This window comes from Neoarius graeffei, chromosome 5, assembly GCF_027579695.1.
Source record: "Neoarius graeffei isolate fNeoGra1 chromosome 5, fNeoGra1.pri, whole genome shotgun sequence".
NCBI lineage: Eukaryota > Metazoa > Chordata > Actinopteri > Siluriformes > Ariidae > Neoarius > Neoarius graeffei.
The window spans coordinates 69,218,977-69,238,030 of NC_083573.1; positions in this window are offsets into that span (position 1 = coordinate 69,218,977).

Here is a 19,054-nt window from a genome sequence, read left to right on the forward strand (position 1 = left end):
TTGCCTGCGACCCTGTAGAAGGATAAAGCGGCTAGAGAGAATGAGATGAGATGAGATGAGGATAATCCAAGAGACAAAAGGTCAGATTTGTTGGAGACAGCAAATCAGGAAGCAGAGTTGGTTAGTAAGAATGAGGTGAGGGCAGCCATGAAAAGAATGAAGACTGGGAAAGCAGTAAGACCAGATGGTATCCTGATTGAGGCTTGGAGATGTTTGGGTGAGACAGCTGTGGAGTTCCTAATGAGATTGTTTAATAAGATCCTAGAGAATGAGAAAATGCCAAATGAATGGAGAGTGTGTTAGTCCCATTATACAAGAATAAGGGAGATGTACAGAGCTGCAATAATTACAGAGAGATAAAATTGATGAGCCACACCATGAAGTTATGGGAAAGGGTATTAGAAGTGAGATTGAGAAGAGAGGTAGCAATCTGTGAACAGCAGTACGGGTTTATGCCAAGGAAGAGCACGTCGGATGCAATTTTTGCTTTAAGAATGTTAAAGAAGTAGTACAGGGAAGGCCAGAGAAAGCTACATTGTGTGTTTGTAGACCTGGAGAAGGCATACGATAGAGTGCCGAGAGATGAGTTATGGTATTGTATGAGAAAGTGTGGAGTGAATGAGAAGTATATTAGAGTGGTGCAAGACATGAATGAGAACAGTGAAACAGGAGTGAGGTGTGCAGTTGGAATGACTGAATGGTTCAAGGTGAAGGTGGGACTTCATCAATGATCTGCTTTGAGTCCTTTCTTGTTTGCCATAGTGATGGGATAGCTTGACAGACAAAGTGAGGCAAGAGTCACCATGGAACATGTTTGCGGATGATATTGTGACATGTGGTGAAAGTAAAAAGGAGGTTGAGTTGGGTTTGGAGAGATGGAGGTAAGCATTGGAACGAAGAGGAATGAAGGTGAGCAGTAGCAAAACAGAATACATGTGCATCAATGAGAATGGGGATGAGAGTGTAGTGAAGATGCAAGGAGGAGATGTAAAGAAAGTTGGTGAATTCAAGTACCTGGGGTCAACTGTGCGGGAAAATGGGGGCTGCGATAGTGAAGTGAGAAAGAGAGTGCAGGCAGGGTGGAGCAGTTGGAGAAGGATTTTGGGAGTCATTTGTGATAGGAAAGTCCCAGCAAAAGTGAAAGGTAAGATGTATAAGACCAGGTGAGACCAGCTGTGATGTATGGATTGGAGACAGTACCCTTAACGAAGAGACAGGAGGCAAAGTTGGAGGTGGCGGAGTTGAGGATGTTAAGGTTTGCGATGGGAGTGACAAGGTTAGACAGGATAAGGAACGAGCACATCAGGGGGACAGCACATGTGGAGAGCTTGGGAATTAAGCTAAGAGAGATGAGACTGAGATGGTATGGGCACATCCTAAGAAGAGATGCAGAGCATGTTGGAAGGAGAATGTTGAGGATGGAGCTGCCAGGCACATGAAAATGAGGAAGGCCAAAGAGGAGATACATGGATGTGGTGAGAGAGGACATGAAAGTGGCAGGTGTGGTAGAGAAGGATGTGGAAGACAAGGAGCAATGGAGATGAAAGATCCGCTGTAGCGACCCCTAATCAGGAGCTGCCAAAAGAAAATGATGATGATGATGATGAGTGTGGGTTGACTCTCATTAAAACAGGATAGGTGTTATAATTTATGCAACATACATGTACACGCATGCATTTTCACTGATAAAACGTAAAAGGCTAATTAAATAATCAGATGAACTGAGACAATCACATTCTGAAGCAAATTAAATAATCTTATACCGGTAACTTAAACACACAATACAAGTTACATGTATTAATCTAAATGCAGGTAAACAGCGTGGTGTTGTTTTTTTTATCCAAATGAGGGTTGGAGCTTACCCGTCTGTGTTCTTGCTTCTTGAAGGCTGATTGTTTTTGAAACAATCTGACTTTCAGTTGTTCGTTCAGCTCTCCATTCATTCACTTCTTCCACGTAAGGGCGAGAGATCAGCGATATCAGTTTAGAAATCAGACAGCTGGTCCACTCATTTACTTTTCTTCATACTGTGTGTCCGCCATTACTGCTGGGCTCAGGCAATTACTAAAACCCTGGACAGAACGGGATGTCACCGGTTTTAGCAACAACTGCGGGGAGGTCACTGCCTGAGCTATATGTCCCATCCCGTTCCAGCCCGGGTTTTAGCAGCAACCCTTGGCTCACTCTGGGAAGACTGGTGCAACTGAACTCACTTTCCTTTTAAAAAAATAAAAGAAAAGAAATACTTTCCTTTTCTTGTAGTTTTCTTTTTCTTTAATTGTTGGTACTGCACCCTCTTTCAATATGGGCTTATAGCCAACGCTCCTCAACAGATCAGAGGTCTCGTACGAGTCTTCAGTAAAATGTGCAGAGCAGAGGAGAGACCACGTCGTAGGCGCCCAATGTGCCTGTGAACTTCTCACAAAACGCATCCAAATCTTTGCAGTTTGAACATTCTTGGACGATGAATGCAACATAAATCCAGCTTCTGTCATGTTGCTGCACCGGCCAAAAACACATCTACGTGGCATGGTGATGAATTAGCTCAAAATGGAGGATCGGAGTTGCAGTCAGCTCTGTGTTTTAGTATAGCGGAAACGGCGATGAGACCGATAGCCTTCCTGCTGTGACGTTACGGACATCAAGGCCATTCAGATCGCTACCTATATAAATCACTTTAATCGTAAAAATTACTATATTAGATTTATTGTTAACGCTTAAAACTATTCCTGTGCCATTCTTGAGGTCTCAAGGCATTTATAAACAAAAGTGAGGCCATGGCTCTGCGTATATGCTTTAAACACCCTTGGGCAGTTCTTATATTGCATGTTATGCCATTTGGTCCTGGAACTGATGTTGATCTTGCCCATAGAAGCCTTGCTCATAATTGTCAGTGCCAATTATGCTAATATGCAGATTACAGCATCATATACCTTAGCCAAGTTTTGAATAGTAGTTAGCTAGCTTGGAAGATAATGTAATTTGTTAGCTTACAATGTTTAGCCAACTATTTTATTGGAAAAATAGCTTAAGTTTACATTTAAAAAATTTTTTTTGTACAACCCCGATTCCAAAAAAGTTGGGACAAAGTACAAATTGTAAATAAAAACAGAATGCAATGATGTGGAAGTTTCAAAATTCCATATTTTATTCAGAATAGAACATAGATGACATATCAAATGTTTAAACTGAGAAAATGTATCATTTAAAGGACCCATGGCATGGTGGTTTGTTGATGCTTTAAACGGGCTCATGGAGGTTTCCGGATGTTATATCCGCAGCCTTTCTCGAAATGAACCCTCGGCACGTAGATATAGCCTCCTGGGAGAAAGCCCCATTTCAGCCCTTTTCCCAGTGCGTTATTTTGCTAATGAGAAGCATGGAGGCGGGGAAGGGTAGAGGGCGGGGGCGGGCCATGGGGGGAGGGGGAGGGGCTTGACCAAGCTGCGCACACACATACTCGCTGCTATCAGTGCCTGTAGCCACGCTGCTAAGACAAAACCTCATTCTCCCTCGGACTCCTTTCGTAAACTCAACGTGACACAGAGAACAGAGAGTGAGAGTGTTCGGAGTGGTAGTTTACGAACTTATAATACCCTAGGCTTGAACACGCACTCCATAACCAAAGAGGATAGAAGCAGCAACTACAGCAACATATCGCTTATCCAACAGAAGACATGCATTGTGGAGCAATAGTCAAACATAAGCTCATAAGTTACAGTCAATTTCCAGACTAAACTCAGTTTAACAGAGCATGCTGCATGCTTTTTGGTTTTGTAGCGCAGAGTATCTGGCTAACTGCAGGAAGCGGTTAGCTGCACAGCTAATGTAGCCATTGCAAGGCTAATGCACCGATTTTAAAACACGGCAAAATGACTTAACAGTTATACACTTACTTATTCGGTGTTTGTGGCTGATGCGGCAGGGATGCTTGGTACGGACCCAGGCTTCAGTGACAGTTGATGTGCAAAACCTACCCTGTACTGTCCCGTCCCAAGTTGTGGAAACATTCATCAGGAAAATGCTTCCGACAAACATACACCGTCTTAGTTAGACTCAACGGCGTAGTATTGGAGTAAATAAAATTAAGCCACTGCGTCTTCAGGGGCTCTCCCATCGGCAGTAAAAACAGACTCCTTTCTGTGTTGTCACATCCATGTACAGCGCAATTTCCATGTTTCGCTCGCTTAGATGGTGCCATGTTGTTGTGTCCTCTGTGGTCTCCTCACTACAAAATTGAAGTGACGTATCTATGGTGGCAACTTTTGAGCTGGGCGGACAATCCATACAGTGGGTGGGAATCCAGAGGGGGGGCGTGGGGATCATCTCCCTTGCTGATGTAGTAAAGGGAAGAGCCTATCAATGTGCCATTTTGACGCGCTATTCTCAAATGTTGACAAAGGGTGGGCATAGTTTGGTTTACACATTATGACATTTCTAGCCACTGGGGTGACTTAAGAAGGTCAGAGGAACTCATTTTAACGTTAAAAAACCTCAGAAAGTGAAAATTTCATGCCATGGGACCTTTAAAGAGAAAAATTAGGTGATTTTTTTTTTTAAATTTCATGACAACACCACATCTCAAAAAAGTTGGGACAAGGCCATGTTTCCCACTGTGAGACATCCCCTTTTCTCTTTACAACAGTCTGTAAACTGGGGACTGAGGAGACAAGTTGCTCAAGTTTAGGGATAGGAATGTTAACCCATTCTTGTCTAATGTAGGATTCTAGTTGCTCAACTGTCTTAGGTCTTTTTTTTTGTCGTATCTTCCGTTTTATGATGCGCCAAATGTTTTCTATGGGTGAAAGATCTGGACTGCAGGCTGGCCAGTTCAGTACCCGGACCCTTCTTCTACGCAGCCATGATGCTGTAATTGGTGCAGTATGTGGTTTGGCATTGTCATGTTGGAAAATGCAAGGTCTTCCCTGGAAGAGACGTCATCTGGATGGGAGCATATGTTGCTCTAGAACCTGGATATACCTTTCAGCATTGATGGTGTCTGTCCAGATGTGTAAGCTGCCCATGCCACACGCACTAATGTAACCCCATACCATCAGAGATGCAGGCTTCTGAACTGAGCACTGATAACAACTTGGGTCATCCTTCTCCTCTTTAGTCCGAATGACATGGCGTCCCTGATTTCCATAAAGAACTTCAAATTTTGATTCATCTGACCACAGAACAGTTTTCCACTTTGCCACAGTCCATTTTAAATGAGCCTGGGCCCAGAGAAGACGTCTGCGCTTCTGGATCATGTTTAGATATGGCTTCTTCTTTGAACTATAGAGTTTTAGCTGGCAACGGCAGATGGCACGGTGAATTGTTTTCGCAGATGATGTTCTCTGGAAATATTCCTGAGCCCATTTTGTGATTTCCAATACAGAAGCATGCCTGTATGTGATGCAGTGTCGTCTAAGGGCCCGAAGATCACGGGCACCCGATATGGTTTTCCAGCCTTGACCCTTACGCACAGAGATTCTTCCAGATTCTCTGAATCTTTTGATGATATTATGCACTGTAGATGATGATATGTTCAAACTCTTTGCAATTTTACACTGTTGAACTCCTTTCTGATATTGCTCCACCATTTGTCGGCACAGAATTAGGGGGATTGGTGATCCTCTTCCCATCTTTACTTCTGAGAGCCGCTGCCACTCCAAGATGCTCTTTTTATACCCAGTCATGTTAATGACTGTAGCAAGTGTTCTAGGTGGGTGGAGCACAGAAGCACGGCAGGCCAGAACTGAGTTCTCAAAAACTCGTTTATTGTAGCTTTTCAGCTTTTAACTACACACATGCACACAAGTATCCAGGTTGGGGAGTAGCTCCCTTCCTCTGCTCTCCCTCTCCTCTTATAGGGTGCGGTCACTGGGGAAGACACACAAACAGGTTAATTCCCATCAGGTGCAGTGATACCGCCACTTACCTTCCCTGACTCTGCCCTCCATTCACAGACCGACGCTTGACCACGCCCCCGCTGCCACATACCCCCACTGCCTGACTCAGGCCGGGGAGCTGTCCGGCCTGCAGCCGACTCCTCCCCCCCCGATGGGAGAGGAAGTCCGCCACAACCATCTGCACCCCCAGCTTGTGTACCACCTCCAGCTTAAACGGCTGGAGTGCCAGATACCAACGGGTGATCCACGCGTTGGCATCCTTCATGCGGTGGAGCCACTGCAGGGGTGCGTGGTCTGACCAGAGGGTGAAAGGGCACCCCAGCAGATAGTAGCGGAGGTCGAAGACCGCCCACTTGATGACACGGCATTCCTTCTCTATGGTGCTGTACCTGCCCTCACGCACTGACAGCTGATGTACAGCACTGGATGGTCCTCCCCCTCCACCTCCTGGGACAGAACAGCCCCCAGCCCTCTGTCCAATGCATCCATCTGTAAAACAAAGGGGAGAGAAAAGTCAGGGGAGTGTAACAGTGGCCCCCCACACAGTGCAGCCTTTACCTTAGAGAAAGCCCACTGGCATTGCTCCGTCCACTGGACCGGATCTGGTGCCCCCTTTTTAGTGAGATCAGTCAGCGGGCTGGTGACGTCCGAATAATTAGGTATAAACCTACGATAGTAGCCAGCCAGCCCCAGGAACTGTCTCACCCCCTTTTTGGTCTTGGGCCTCAGGCAGGCCGCAATCGCTGCTGTCTTATTGATTTGGGGACGCACCTGCACATTGCCCAAGTGGAAGCCCAGATACCGTACTTCCACCCACCCAATCACACACTTCTTCAGGTTGGCTGTGAGCCCCACTCGCCTCAGCGACCCCAGGGCAGCCCTCAGGTGTTTTAGGTGCCGCGGCCAGTCATTACTATAAATAATAATGTCATCTAGGTATGCGGCCGCATAGGTGGCGTGGGGGCGGAGGACCCTATCCATAAGCCGCTGGAACGTAGCGGGCCCCAAACAGCCCAAACGGAAGTGTGACGAACTGGTGTAAGCCAAACAGTGTGGAAAAGGCCGTTTTCTCTTGGGATAGTGGAGTCCAGGGGATCTGCCAATATCCCTTTGTCAAATCCAGTGTCGAATAAAAATGAGCCGTGCCTAGTCGATCGAGCAACTCGTCAATACGAGGCATTGGGTATGCGTCAAATTTAGACACCGCGTTGACTTTTCTATAGTCCACACAGAACCGGACCGACCCATCGGCCTTGGGAACCAAGACTACCGGACTGTTCCAGTCACTGTGGGACTCCTCAACAATGCCCATTTCGAGCATGGCCTTGAATTCTTCCCGAACCACCTTTTTCTTGTGTTTGGGCAGTCTGTAAGGGCGGCTGCGCACTATTACCCCCGGGGGCATCTCAATGTGGTGTTCTATGAGGTGGGTGCAGCCGGGCAGGGGCAAGAACATGTCAGAAAATTCTGTTTGCAACCGGGCGACCTCCGCGAACTGGGTCAGGGAGAGGTGGGCTCCACAGGGGAGCGGAGCGGTGGGTGATGCCAATTTTCCCTTTTGAACCTCCGTCCCCAGCTCCACCTTCTCTGGAACCACAGACACCAGTGCCACAGGGACCTCCTCGCTCCAACGTTTTAACAGATTGAGGTGGTATACCTGTAACGCACCACCCCTGTCCGTTCGCCTCTCCTCATAGTCGACGTCCCCGACTCGCCGTGTGACCTCAAAGGGTCCTTGCCACCTGGCGATTAATTTAGAGCTTGACGTGGGCAACAACATGAGTACTTTGTCTCCCGGTGTGAATTCCCTAAGGCGCGTGCCCCTGTTGTACAGGCAGACTTGATGTTCTTGAGCCTGCCGCAAATTCTCCTGGGTTAGGTGTGAGAGTGTGTGGAGTTTTGCGCGCAGATCAATAACATATTGAATTTCATTTTTGCTTGGGGAAGGTTCCTCCTCCCAGTTTTCCCGCAGCACATCTAGGATGCCACACAGCTTATCTAGGATGCCACGCAGCTTACGCCCATATAATAATTGGAACGGGGAGAACCCCGTGGAGGCTTGTGGGAGCTCTCGCACTGCGAAAAGCAGGGGCTCAAGCCATTTATCCCAGTTAAGTGTGTCCTCGCTTACAAATTTTTTAATTATGTTTTTGAGGGTGCGATTAAACCGTTCGACTAAGCCGTTTGTTTGTGGGTGATAAACGCTGGTGCGGATCGGCTTGATTCCCAGTAACCCATACAGTTCACGCAGTGTGCATGACATAAACGTAGTGGGCTGATCAGTCAGAATCTCTTTGGGGATTCCAACTCGGGAGATGACGTGGAAGAGTGCTTCCGCAATACTACGTGCGGAGATATTGTGAAGCGGCACTGCTTCCAGATATCGCGTTGCGTAGTCCACCAGAACTAAAGTAAAGTGATACCTTCGTGTTGACCGATCTAATGGCCCGACGAGATCCATCCCAATTCTTTTGAACAGGGTCTCGATTAATGGTAGAGGGCGCAAAGGCGCTTTTGGGATGGCCGCTGGATTTACTAACTGGCATTTGCGGCATGCCGTACACCACCTACGGACATCGCCGCAAATCCCTGGCCAATAGAACTGGGCCATTATTCGGGCTAGTGTCTTATCCTGCCCCAAGTGTCCAGCCATGGGATTAAAGTGAGCCACCTGGAATACCAATTCCCGGCGGCTCTTTGGAATCAAAAGTTGGGTTATTTGTTCCTTAGTCTGAGTGTCCTGCGTCACTCAATATAACCAATATGCAGAATACGATTGTTCATCGCACCTGGCTCAACTTTACAGGCCCGCCTCCTGTCCCACCTTTGAGCCAGTAGCTTGGTCATCGCTCTCTCTCACTACCCCCTCCCCCTCCAGAGACACCAGGGCCTGAGCTGAGAGGCTTCAGTGGGTTGTCAAATGGACACCCCCCTTCACCGGCGTTTCACCGATTTAGTCCCATGACGCCTCCAGGGGGCTCGGCCGTAGAACCAGCATCCTGGAGCTACCCCCACCTCTGCCACTCAGCTCAGTAGCCCCTTACTGACCTATACCCTACTCTATACCTCCTGACACCCTACTCTAAATTCTTGGTGCTCCATTCGCCCATCGCTTATCCCGGTTCAACCAAATCCACCGGGATGCCACCTCTGCCTGTTTGGTCATGCTGCTTATAAGCTGTCTCCTAGCCAATCCCTTGATGCCTAGTTGTCCTAGTGTCCGCCAGAGTGATTTCCCTGTGAAGCCGTGGCAACCCACTTCCACCGGCAGATTCCAGGCTTTCCACCTGTTCTGCTGGCACTCGAGGATGAGGGCCTGATATTTCCAGCGCTTGAACTCATGTGCCTCTTCCATCCTCTCTTCCCAGGGCACGGTTAATTCCACCAGTGCGACCTGCTTGGTGGCTTTTGACCAGAGAATGACATCTGGCCTAAAACTTGTGGTCGTTACCTCTTCCAGGAACTTCAGCTGCCTTCGTAGGTCTGCCTGCATCTCCCAGTCATTTGCTGTGGCCAAGATCCCTCTCGCCGTTGGTTGTGACACGCTGGTCTCTCCTGCCCTGAGAAACTTGATGTACTGTGGTCCTTTAAATGGCTTTCTCTGCTTCCTCCTGGCCTGCTCCAAACCTTCCGCCAGTTTGGTCAAGACCTGGTCATGTCTCCACCGAAATTTCCCATCTGCCAGATTTGAATGGCATGAGGAGAGGACGTGCTCGAGGTTAGCTGGTTTTCCACAGAGTGTGCAGCATGGACTTTCTGCTAACCCCCATGTGTGAAGGTTTGATAGTGTTGGCAGGACGTTGTACACAGAGCACAGTAAGAATTTCACTCTGTAGCCCTCCATGTTCCACATGTCCTGCCATGTTAATATCCTTTCTTGCACCCCCTCCCACCTAGTCCAGCGACCCTGTTTGCCCATCGTCACTGCCTTGGCCTGCCTGCTTTCCTCTTCTGCCCTGCAGACTTCCTTCTGCACCATACCCCGACGCTCCTTCGAGGTCGCTTTCGCCCAGCTTGCCCTTGTGATGCATCCCAGGCCCAACCTCCCCCGGGCCACCATGCCAACGATGTCGGCCTGTTGCAGGCGGTCTTCTGCCTCTCTCAGTGCCTTATTTACTGACCACTTACGACCTGTTTTAACTTTGATTCCTGCTTGGCGAACTTTCTCGTCCTTGCTGTCTCGCAACATCATTGCCTGGCGTATTTTTAACATCTTAAATTCCTCCACCACCGAAGTAACTGGCATCTGCAACTTGCTCCCAGTGCTGTAGAGTCCAATTGAGCAGAAGCTTCTTGGGACCCCAAGCCATCTCCTCAGGTAGGAGCTGATCTTCCTCTCCAGCCTTTCCACTGTGGACACAGGGACCTCGTACACGAGTAGTGGCCAGAGCACTCTTGGGAGGACCCCATGCTGGTACCCCCAGGCCTTGTATTTTCTGGGTAATCCACTCTTGTCCAGAGCAGTCATCCACTTGTCTACCTGAATGAGCATCTCTTTCACACTCTCTCTGTCATTGAGGTCTGCCCTGAACCACTTGCCTAAGCTCTTCACAGGCTTCTCTCGTACTGTTGGAATGGTGACATCCTTGATGCTAAAGTGGATACGATCCTGGACTTGCCCCTTCCTCAGCACCAGGCTCCTGGATTTTGCGGGTTTAAACTCCATTCTTGCCCAATCCATGAGTTCCACCAGGTCCTCCAAAATCCATCTTCCCTCTGGTACTGACTTGGCTGTAATTGTCAGGTCGTCCATGAATGCCCTGATGGGTACCTGCTGGACGCCACTTGGCAGTATTGCACCTCGCCACAGTTTCTCAGCTGATTTCACAAGAAGATTCATTGCTGCAGAAAACAGGACCACTGATATTGTGCAGCCAGTAACAATCCCCACCTCTAGCCTTTGCCAGTTGGTAGTAAAGTTCCTGCAGGTGAAGCGCATCTGGAACCTCTCGAAATATCCCTGCAGGAGACTCTGGAATCACTCTGGAACATGATAAGTCCTTAGAGTTGTTTCCACTAGCTTGTGGGTGATTGTGCCGTAGGCATTTGCTAGGTCAAGCCACAGCACTGCAAGATCACCCTGGCTCCTTTTTGCATCCTCTATGATCTTGGAGACTACGCTGGTGTGCTCCAGGCACCCAGGCACCCCTGGGACACCTCCTTTCTGCACTGATGTATCCATATATCCATTGCCCAGCATAAAGGTTGTCAGTCTCTTTGCCAGGATCCCAAAGAAGATTTTCCCTTCTACATTGAGGAGCAAGATAGTATGAAATTCCTTGATGTTTGAAGAGTTTTCTCCTTTCGGGATAAAACAACCATCTGCTCTCACCCATTCTTCTGCCAGAAAGTTCTTCCTCCATGCTATCCTCAACAACTTCCAGAGGCGTCTCCTGAGCCTCTCACAGCATTTGTACACCTTATAAGGAATACCGTTAGGCCCAGGGGCTGATTTTCCTCTGGCTTTCTTGATGAAGTCATTCACTTCTTTCCAGCTTGGCTCACCTGCCTTGAAGGGGATAGTAGGTTCGGGTGGTTTAATGATCTTCTGCATCTCTTTCAGGTTCTCTTCTCTCCTGGGGTCGCTATGGACTTGATGTAGGTAATGCTCTACTTCGTACTTTGTTTCCTGCATCTGGCCTGATCTTTTGTTCCCTAACAATTTGGATAAATACTTGAATGGGTTTTTCATGAAATTTGTACTTTCCTGCATTCGTCGTCTCCTGTCTCGACGGTGGAGCTCCGCTCTGCGCAGTGTCTTTATGCGCTCCCTTAGATGAGTTCGGATCTCTGTGAGCCCTGGCTTCTCTTCCTCTCTGGCCTCCCGAAACGCTTTCTTTAGCCTCCGCAAGTCGCCTCTTAAGGTAGATATTTCTTTCAGTCGCCGGTTTTCCTTTGGCTGGGAGCTTGGCCCTGTTCTCACATCCACCTTCCCGAACCACTCAATCCCCATACTCCAAATGATAGCAGACATAGCCTTCAACTTTCTGTCCACATTTCCTGCACTTAATGCTTCCAGTACTCTGTCGACATCCTGGTCAAAGGTCGCCCATTCCTTGCTTTCCCTTGAAGCTGGCCACTTGACCTGTTCTTTCCTGGCCTCACTGGTGCTGTTGTTCTGAATAGGTCTTGTGGCTTGGTTGATCTCACCCTCTGCCTGGTGCCTCTCCTCCTCCTCTACATCAGCGATGCCTGTCCTGCCTCTCTCATTGCCCTGTGCTTGGAGATTCTGTGGACTGTGGTTTGGCTCCTGCCTCAGCCTCTCCTCCATCTCACCAGGTTGCCCTGAGCATTGCGCAGAACTCGTGAGTTGCAGGCACTTCATCTTTGCCTGATGTATCTTTAATCCCCTTTGATTTTTGCATATCCTCCCACATCTGCAGACTTGGGATGGGTCAATCTGTTCCGTTGTTGATTGATCATTGCCTGGTGTCTACTTTTGCAGGAACTTTACTACCAACTGGCAAAGGCTAGAGGTGGGGATTGTTACCAGCTGCACAATATCAGTGGTCCTGTTTTCTGCAGCAATGAATCTTCTTGTGAAATCAGCTGAGAAACTGCGGCGAGGTGCAATACTGTCAAGTGGCGTCCAGCAGGTACCCATCAGGGCATTCATGGATGACCTGACAATTACAGCCAAGTCAGTACCAGAGGGAAGATGGATTTTGGAGGACCTGGTGGAACTCATGGATTGGGCAAGAATGGAGTTTAAACCCGCAAAATCCAGGAGCCTGGTGCTGAGGAAGGGGCAAGTCCAGGATCGTATCCACTTTAGCATCAAGGATGTCACCATTCCAACAGTACGAGAGAAGCCTGTGAAGAGCTTAGGCAAGTGGTTCAGGGCAGACCTCAATGACAGAGAGAGTGTGAAAGAGATGCTCATTCAGGTAGACAAGTGGATGACTGCTCTGGACAAGAGTGGATTACCCGGAAAATACAAGGCCTGGGGGTACCAGCATGGGGTCCTCCCAAGAGTGCTCTGGCCACTACTCGTGTACGAGGTCCCTGTGTCCACAGTGGAAAGGCTGGAGAGGAAGATCAGCTCCTACCTGAGGAGATGGCTTGGGGTCCCAAGAAGCTTCTGCTCAATTGGACTCTACAGCACTGGGAGCAAGTTGCAGATGCCAGTTACTTCGGTGGTGGAGGAATTTAAGATGTTAAAAATATGCCAGGCAATAATGTTGCGAGACAGCAAGGACGAGAAAGTTCGCCAAGCAGGAATCAAAGTTAAAACAGGTCGTAAGTGGTCAGTAAATAAGGCACTGAGAGAGGCAGAAGACCGCCTGCAACAGGCCGACATCGTTGGCACGGTGGCCCAGGGGAGGTTGGGCCTGGGATGCATCACAAGGGCAAGCTGGGCGAAAGCGACCTCGAAGGAGCGTCGGGGTATGGTGCAGAAGGAGATCCGCAGGCCAGAAGAGGAAAGCAGGCAGGCCAAGGCAGTGACGATGGGCAAACAGGGTCGCTGGACTAGGTGGGAGGGGGTGCAAGAAAGGATATTAATGTGGCAGGACATGTGGAACATGGAGGGCTACAGAGTGAAATTCTTGCTGTGCTCTGTGTACAACATACTGCCAACACTATCAAACCTTCACACATGGGGGTTAGCAGAAAGTCCATGCTGCACACTCTGTGGAAAACCAGCTAACCTCGAGCACGTCCTCTCCTCATGCCGTTCAAATCTGGCAGATGGGAAATTTCGGTGGAGACATGACCAGGTCTTGACCAAACTGGCAGAAGGTTTGGAGCAGGCCAGGAGGAAGCAGAGAAAGCCATTTAAAGGACCACAGTACATCAAGTTTCTCAGGGCAGGAGAGACCAGCATGTCACAACCAACCAACGGCGAGAGGGATCTTGGCCACAGCAAATGACTGGGAGATGCAGGCAGACCTACGAAGGCAGCTGAAGTTCCTGGAAGAGGTAATGACCACAAGTTTTAGGCCAGATGTCGTTCTCTGGTCAAAAGCCACCAAGCAGGTCGCACTGGTGGAATTAACCGTGCCCTGGGAAGAGAGGATAGAAGAGGCACATGAGTTCAAGCGCTGGAAATATCAGGCCCTCATCCTCGAGTGCCAGCAGAACGGGTGGAAAGCCTGGAATCTGCCGGTGGAAGTGGGTTGCCATGGCTTCACAGGGAAATCACTCTGGCGGACACTAGGACAACTAGGCATCGAGGGATTGGCTAGGAGACAGCTTATAAGCAGCATGACCAAACAGGCGGAGGTGGCATCCCGGTGGATTTGGTTGAACCGGGATAAGCGATGGGCGAATGGAACACCAAGAATTTAGAGTAGGGTGTCAGGAGGTATAGAGTAGGGTATAGGTCAGTAAGGGGCTACTGAGCTGAGTGGCAGAGGTGGGGGTAGCTCCAGGATGCTGGTTCTATGGCCGAGCCCCCTGGAGGCGTCATGGGACTAAATCGGTGAAACGCCGGTGAAGGGGGGTGTCCATTTGACAACCCACTGAAGCCTCTCAGCTCAGGCCCTGGTGTCTCTGGAGGGGGAGGGGGTAGTGAGAGAGAGAGGGAGCGATGACCAAGCTACTGGCTCAAAGGTGGGACAGGAGGCGGGCCTGTAAAGTTGAGCCAGAACTTTACTACCAACTACAACTTATCCTTAATAATGGAAAAATAGGGGAAGGGCGGGGTGGCGTTTGGCTGGAGCGTTTGACCATCAATTACTCTCACTTGGTCAAACGCATGCCGCAGAGACTCATCTCGCGATTGCTCTAACGGAAAATCCACGAGGGATTCTCCGAGAGAGGGAGGAGGGGCCTGCTGCTCCTCACTCTGACGTGGTGATGACGGAGACGGCTCTGTGACAGCTGCTCCCTACAAAGCCACACCGGGACCTCCCCCCGCTGAACTATGGCAGGACCCACTCTTCACTAAGTGCGTCATTAAATCCTGAAATCCCAGCCAATCAATTCCCCAAAATTATCAAGTGGGTAAGGCGAGGATTAACTGCAGCCTGTACTCTAAATTTCTCCCCTCGAAACAGAATGTGGACTGACACTAAAGGGTAGTTGTGAACATCCCTGTGCACACACAACTCCTTCACCAACTGTGCTCTTCCCAATGCCTCATCTTGCACCAGGCTTTGGTGGATTGAGGTCTGATTACAGCCAGAGTCCACCAAAGCCTGATACGTATCCCCTTGGATACTCACCGGTATGCGATACGCTCCGGCCCGATCGAGGGCGGTTCCTGGCACATCAGGGATCCAGACCATCGTGCCCACCTCCATCACCAAGCACTGATGCTGGAGGTGCCCCAGCTCCCCGCAGCGCCAGCACACTGGCCCAGGCTTTCTCTCTGCACCAGTATTCCGAATATCACTCACCTGAGGGGGGGAAGACACAGACACGGAAGTAGGAAACGGTAGGACACTGCGGGTGCAGTGGGCCGGCTGGGGTGGAGCCGGCCCCCACCTCTGCAGTGGGGGAATGGGGCGAGGGCGAGGAACAGAAGGGGAGGGAGAGAGAGACAGAGAGAGAGAGAGGGGAGAGGAGAAGGGGAGACACACTGTCCTGCCGTTGGAACGGCCGCCATATGGTCCTCCGCCAGCTCAATGGCCTGATCCAGCGATGCCAGGCGATGGCACTGGACCCACTCCGCGGTTCCTTCCGGAAGTCGAGCGACGAACTGCTCCAGCGCCACCAGATCGATGATTTCCTCGGCGTCGTGGTTGTCGGCCCTCAGCCATCGGCGGCAGGCGTCCCGGAGTTGCTGGCCAAATGCGAACAGCCGGCCGACCTCCTCCAGGCGCAGTGCGCAGGAGCGCTGCCGCTGCTGCTCCGGAGTGCGACCCACGCGCTGGAGGACAGCCCTGCGGAGGTCCGTGTAGACCAGCCGGCTGTCGGTGGGGAGCTGTAGCGCGGCCAGCAGCACCTCACCCGTGAGCAGGGGGAGGAGGCGCGCCGCTCGTTGTTCCACCGGCCAACCCCACACCTCTGCTGCCTGCTCAAAGAGAGGGAGGAAGGCCTCGGGGTCGTCGTGTGGGCCCATCTTCGTTAGGGTGAGGTGGGGAGGGCCCGTGGAGGTGGTGGACCCCGCCGACGTGAGTACATGCCGGAACGCCTGGCGATTTTCCTGCTGTGCCAGCACCAGGGCCTTGAACCTTTGCTTCTGTTCCTTCTGGAGGGTGACCAGCGCCTGGTGCTGGCTCTGTTGGGCCGTGGCGAGGGCATGGATCAGGTCCTTGAAGGAGGAGGACTCCATGGAGCTGTTCTCTCCTGCGCTCTGTCCCAGGTTTCAGCACCACTGTAGCAAGTGTTCTAGGTGGGTGGAGCACAGAAGCACAGCAGGCCAGAACTGAGTTCTCAAAAACTCGTTTATTGTAGCTTTTCAGCTTTTAACTACACACATGCACACAAGTATCCAGGTTGGGGAGTAGCTCCCTTCCTCCGCTCTCCCTCTCCTCTTACAGGGCGCGGTCACTGGGGAAGACACACAAACAGGTTAATTCCTGTCAGGTGCAGTGATACCGCCACTTACCTTCCCTGACTCCGCCCTCCATTCACAGACCGATGCTTGACCACGCCCCCGCTGCCACAATGACCTATTGCCAATTGACCTAATGAGTTTCAATTTGGTCCTCCAGCTGTTCCTTTTCTGTACCTTTTAACTTTTCCAGCCTCTTATTGCCCCTGTCCCAACTTTTTTGAGATGTGTTGCTGTCATGAAATTTCAAATGAGCCAATATTTGGCATGAAATTTCAAAATGTCTCACTTTCAACATTTGATATGTTGTCTATGTTCTATTGTGAATACAATATCAATTTTTGTGATTTGTAAATTATTGCATTCCGTTTTTATTTACAATTTGTACTTTGTCCCAAGGCAGCACGGTGGTGTAGTGGTTAGCGCTGTCACCTCACAGCAAGAAGGTCTGGGTTCGAGCCCCGTGGCCAGCGAGGGCCTTTCTGTGCGGAGTTTGCATGTTCTCCCCGTGTCCACGTGGGTTTCCTCCAGGTGCTCCGGTTTCCCCCACAGTCCAAAGACATGCAGGTTAGGTTAACTGGTGACTCTAAATTGACCGTAGGTGTGAATGTGAGTGTGAATGGTTGTCTGTGTCTATGTGTCAGCCCTGTGATAACCTGGCGACTTGTCCACGGTGTACCCCGCCTTTCGCCCGTAGTCAGCTGGGATAGGCTCCAGCTTGCCTGCGACCCTGTAGAACAGGATAAAGCGGCTAGAGATAATGAGATGAGAGATGAGACTTTGTCCCAACTTTTTTGGAATCGGGGTTGTACATCTAAATATAAATAATAGATGTTACTGGAAAGGAAATTAAAATAATTGCATTAGCCTTTTTAACAACTTTCTTACCTCAGTGTTTTTTGTCACTCTAACTGGGATTTGATTCCAGTGATTGGATGTTTCAATTATAGACATGGGAATTAAAGAACACTATGTGGCAAAAACAGTATTGTGTCATTCATGTTGACAATGCAGTGATCATTGGAGGCAAATTCTCACATATGAACTGTCATTTTAGCGTCTGAACAGCTGAGAAATAATGAGTGATTCTAATTTGATTGTTATTTCTTCTGAAATGTTGCAGTTAATAGGTAGTATGTACCAGCTATTTACAGGATACCTTCTTATGTGTATCATCTAATGGGATACCCCATTACAGGCTACATTACAGGCATTTAGCAGACAGTCTCATCAAGAGAATACAAGTTCAACAATTTTTTAACCTAATCTGCATGTCTTTTGAAGTGAGAAGAAACCAGTGCAGACACAGGGAGAACTGCAAACACCAAACAGAAAAGCCCTGTCAGGCATGAGGTTTAAACAGAGAACTATCTTGCTGTGAGGCGACAGTGCTAACCACTTCACCACCACCACCACTGCACCACTATGGATAACTTGTGTGCATGTGCATTCATCCAGAGACCTTCCAACAAATTCAGAAAATGACCATATGATGCAGTATTTGATATAAATACAGTTGCCACACAGCCATTGTTTCCCTTCCTTCTACTTGCCTCATACACATCAGATCTCATGGACCCATCTGTAATAGCTTGTGACAATGGTTAGAGCTACAGGTAATCTCTCCTCCAAATGTTGACAGATTTCTATCATCTCTTACCGTAGTTCTTTATGGCTGCAGTTTACCTTGTCTTCCAAATCTGTACCTTTTGGAGTCCATTCAGAACTCCCTGTTTACTAGCTTGTGTTAGGGTCCCTAATTTGCTTGCTAGCCTTCTTAACTCTCACTCAGTGGTGTCACTAGGAGGTGAATTCTATGTTGGAAATAATTTTCAGTTTGAAATGCTTATTCCTTGATGGTTAACAGAACACACAGCACAACTGATTACAGACGTTGACAAGTTTGTTGGTATCCTTCCATGAAAAAAAAGAACCCACAACTATCTCTGAAATAACTTGAAACTTAAAAAAGTTAATGGCATCCATCATTGTTTATTCCATGTTTAACACAAATCAGACTTTGCTTTTGATTTTTGATTCAACTGTAATCAGAAACAGGTGCTCGGCATTAATAAGTCTTACTGAGCATGAGCATGGCATGAAGGTGAGCTGCAGTCTAAGGTGCACCACTGCACACTACAAGTGCAAATGCACACAGACTTGACAGAACACCCCCTCAAAGAGCTCCCTCTGGGAGCTAAAACCCTCCTTGGTCGACCCCAGGGAAGAGGACCCAGAGCTGAAAGAGGTTCCCTCAGGGCTCCACTCTGACTCAGAAAAGATGCAGCAGAGAAACATGAGCTCAGGCGGAGGCTTATGTTCAGTTGAGCTAGGTAGGGGAACATGGATGCAGGTGGAGGCTTGGGCTCAGGCTTGGCTTTGTATGGAGGTATGGATGCAGGCATGGGCCCAGACATGGAGCTGGGCTCGGGTACAGGTCGAGGGTCAGGCATGGATTTAGACATGGACATGGGTTTGAGCCTGGGTATGGACTCAGGGTATGGACCCTCGTATAATAGAACGTGCATATTCGGTGCAGGACATGAACATGGACATGAGCTTGAGCATGGGCCTTGGCATCAGCATGGGCATGGTCTCTGGCATGGACATGGAGTCTGGCTTAGACTGACATCGGCATGGACTCAGGTATTGGCACGGGCATGGACCCTAGTATTCTAGAATGGGCATATTCGGCACAGGACAAGATATAATTATG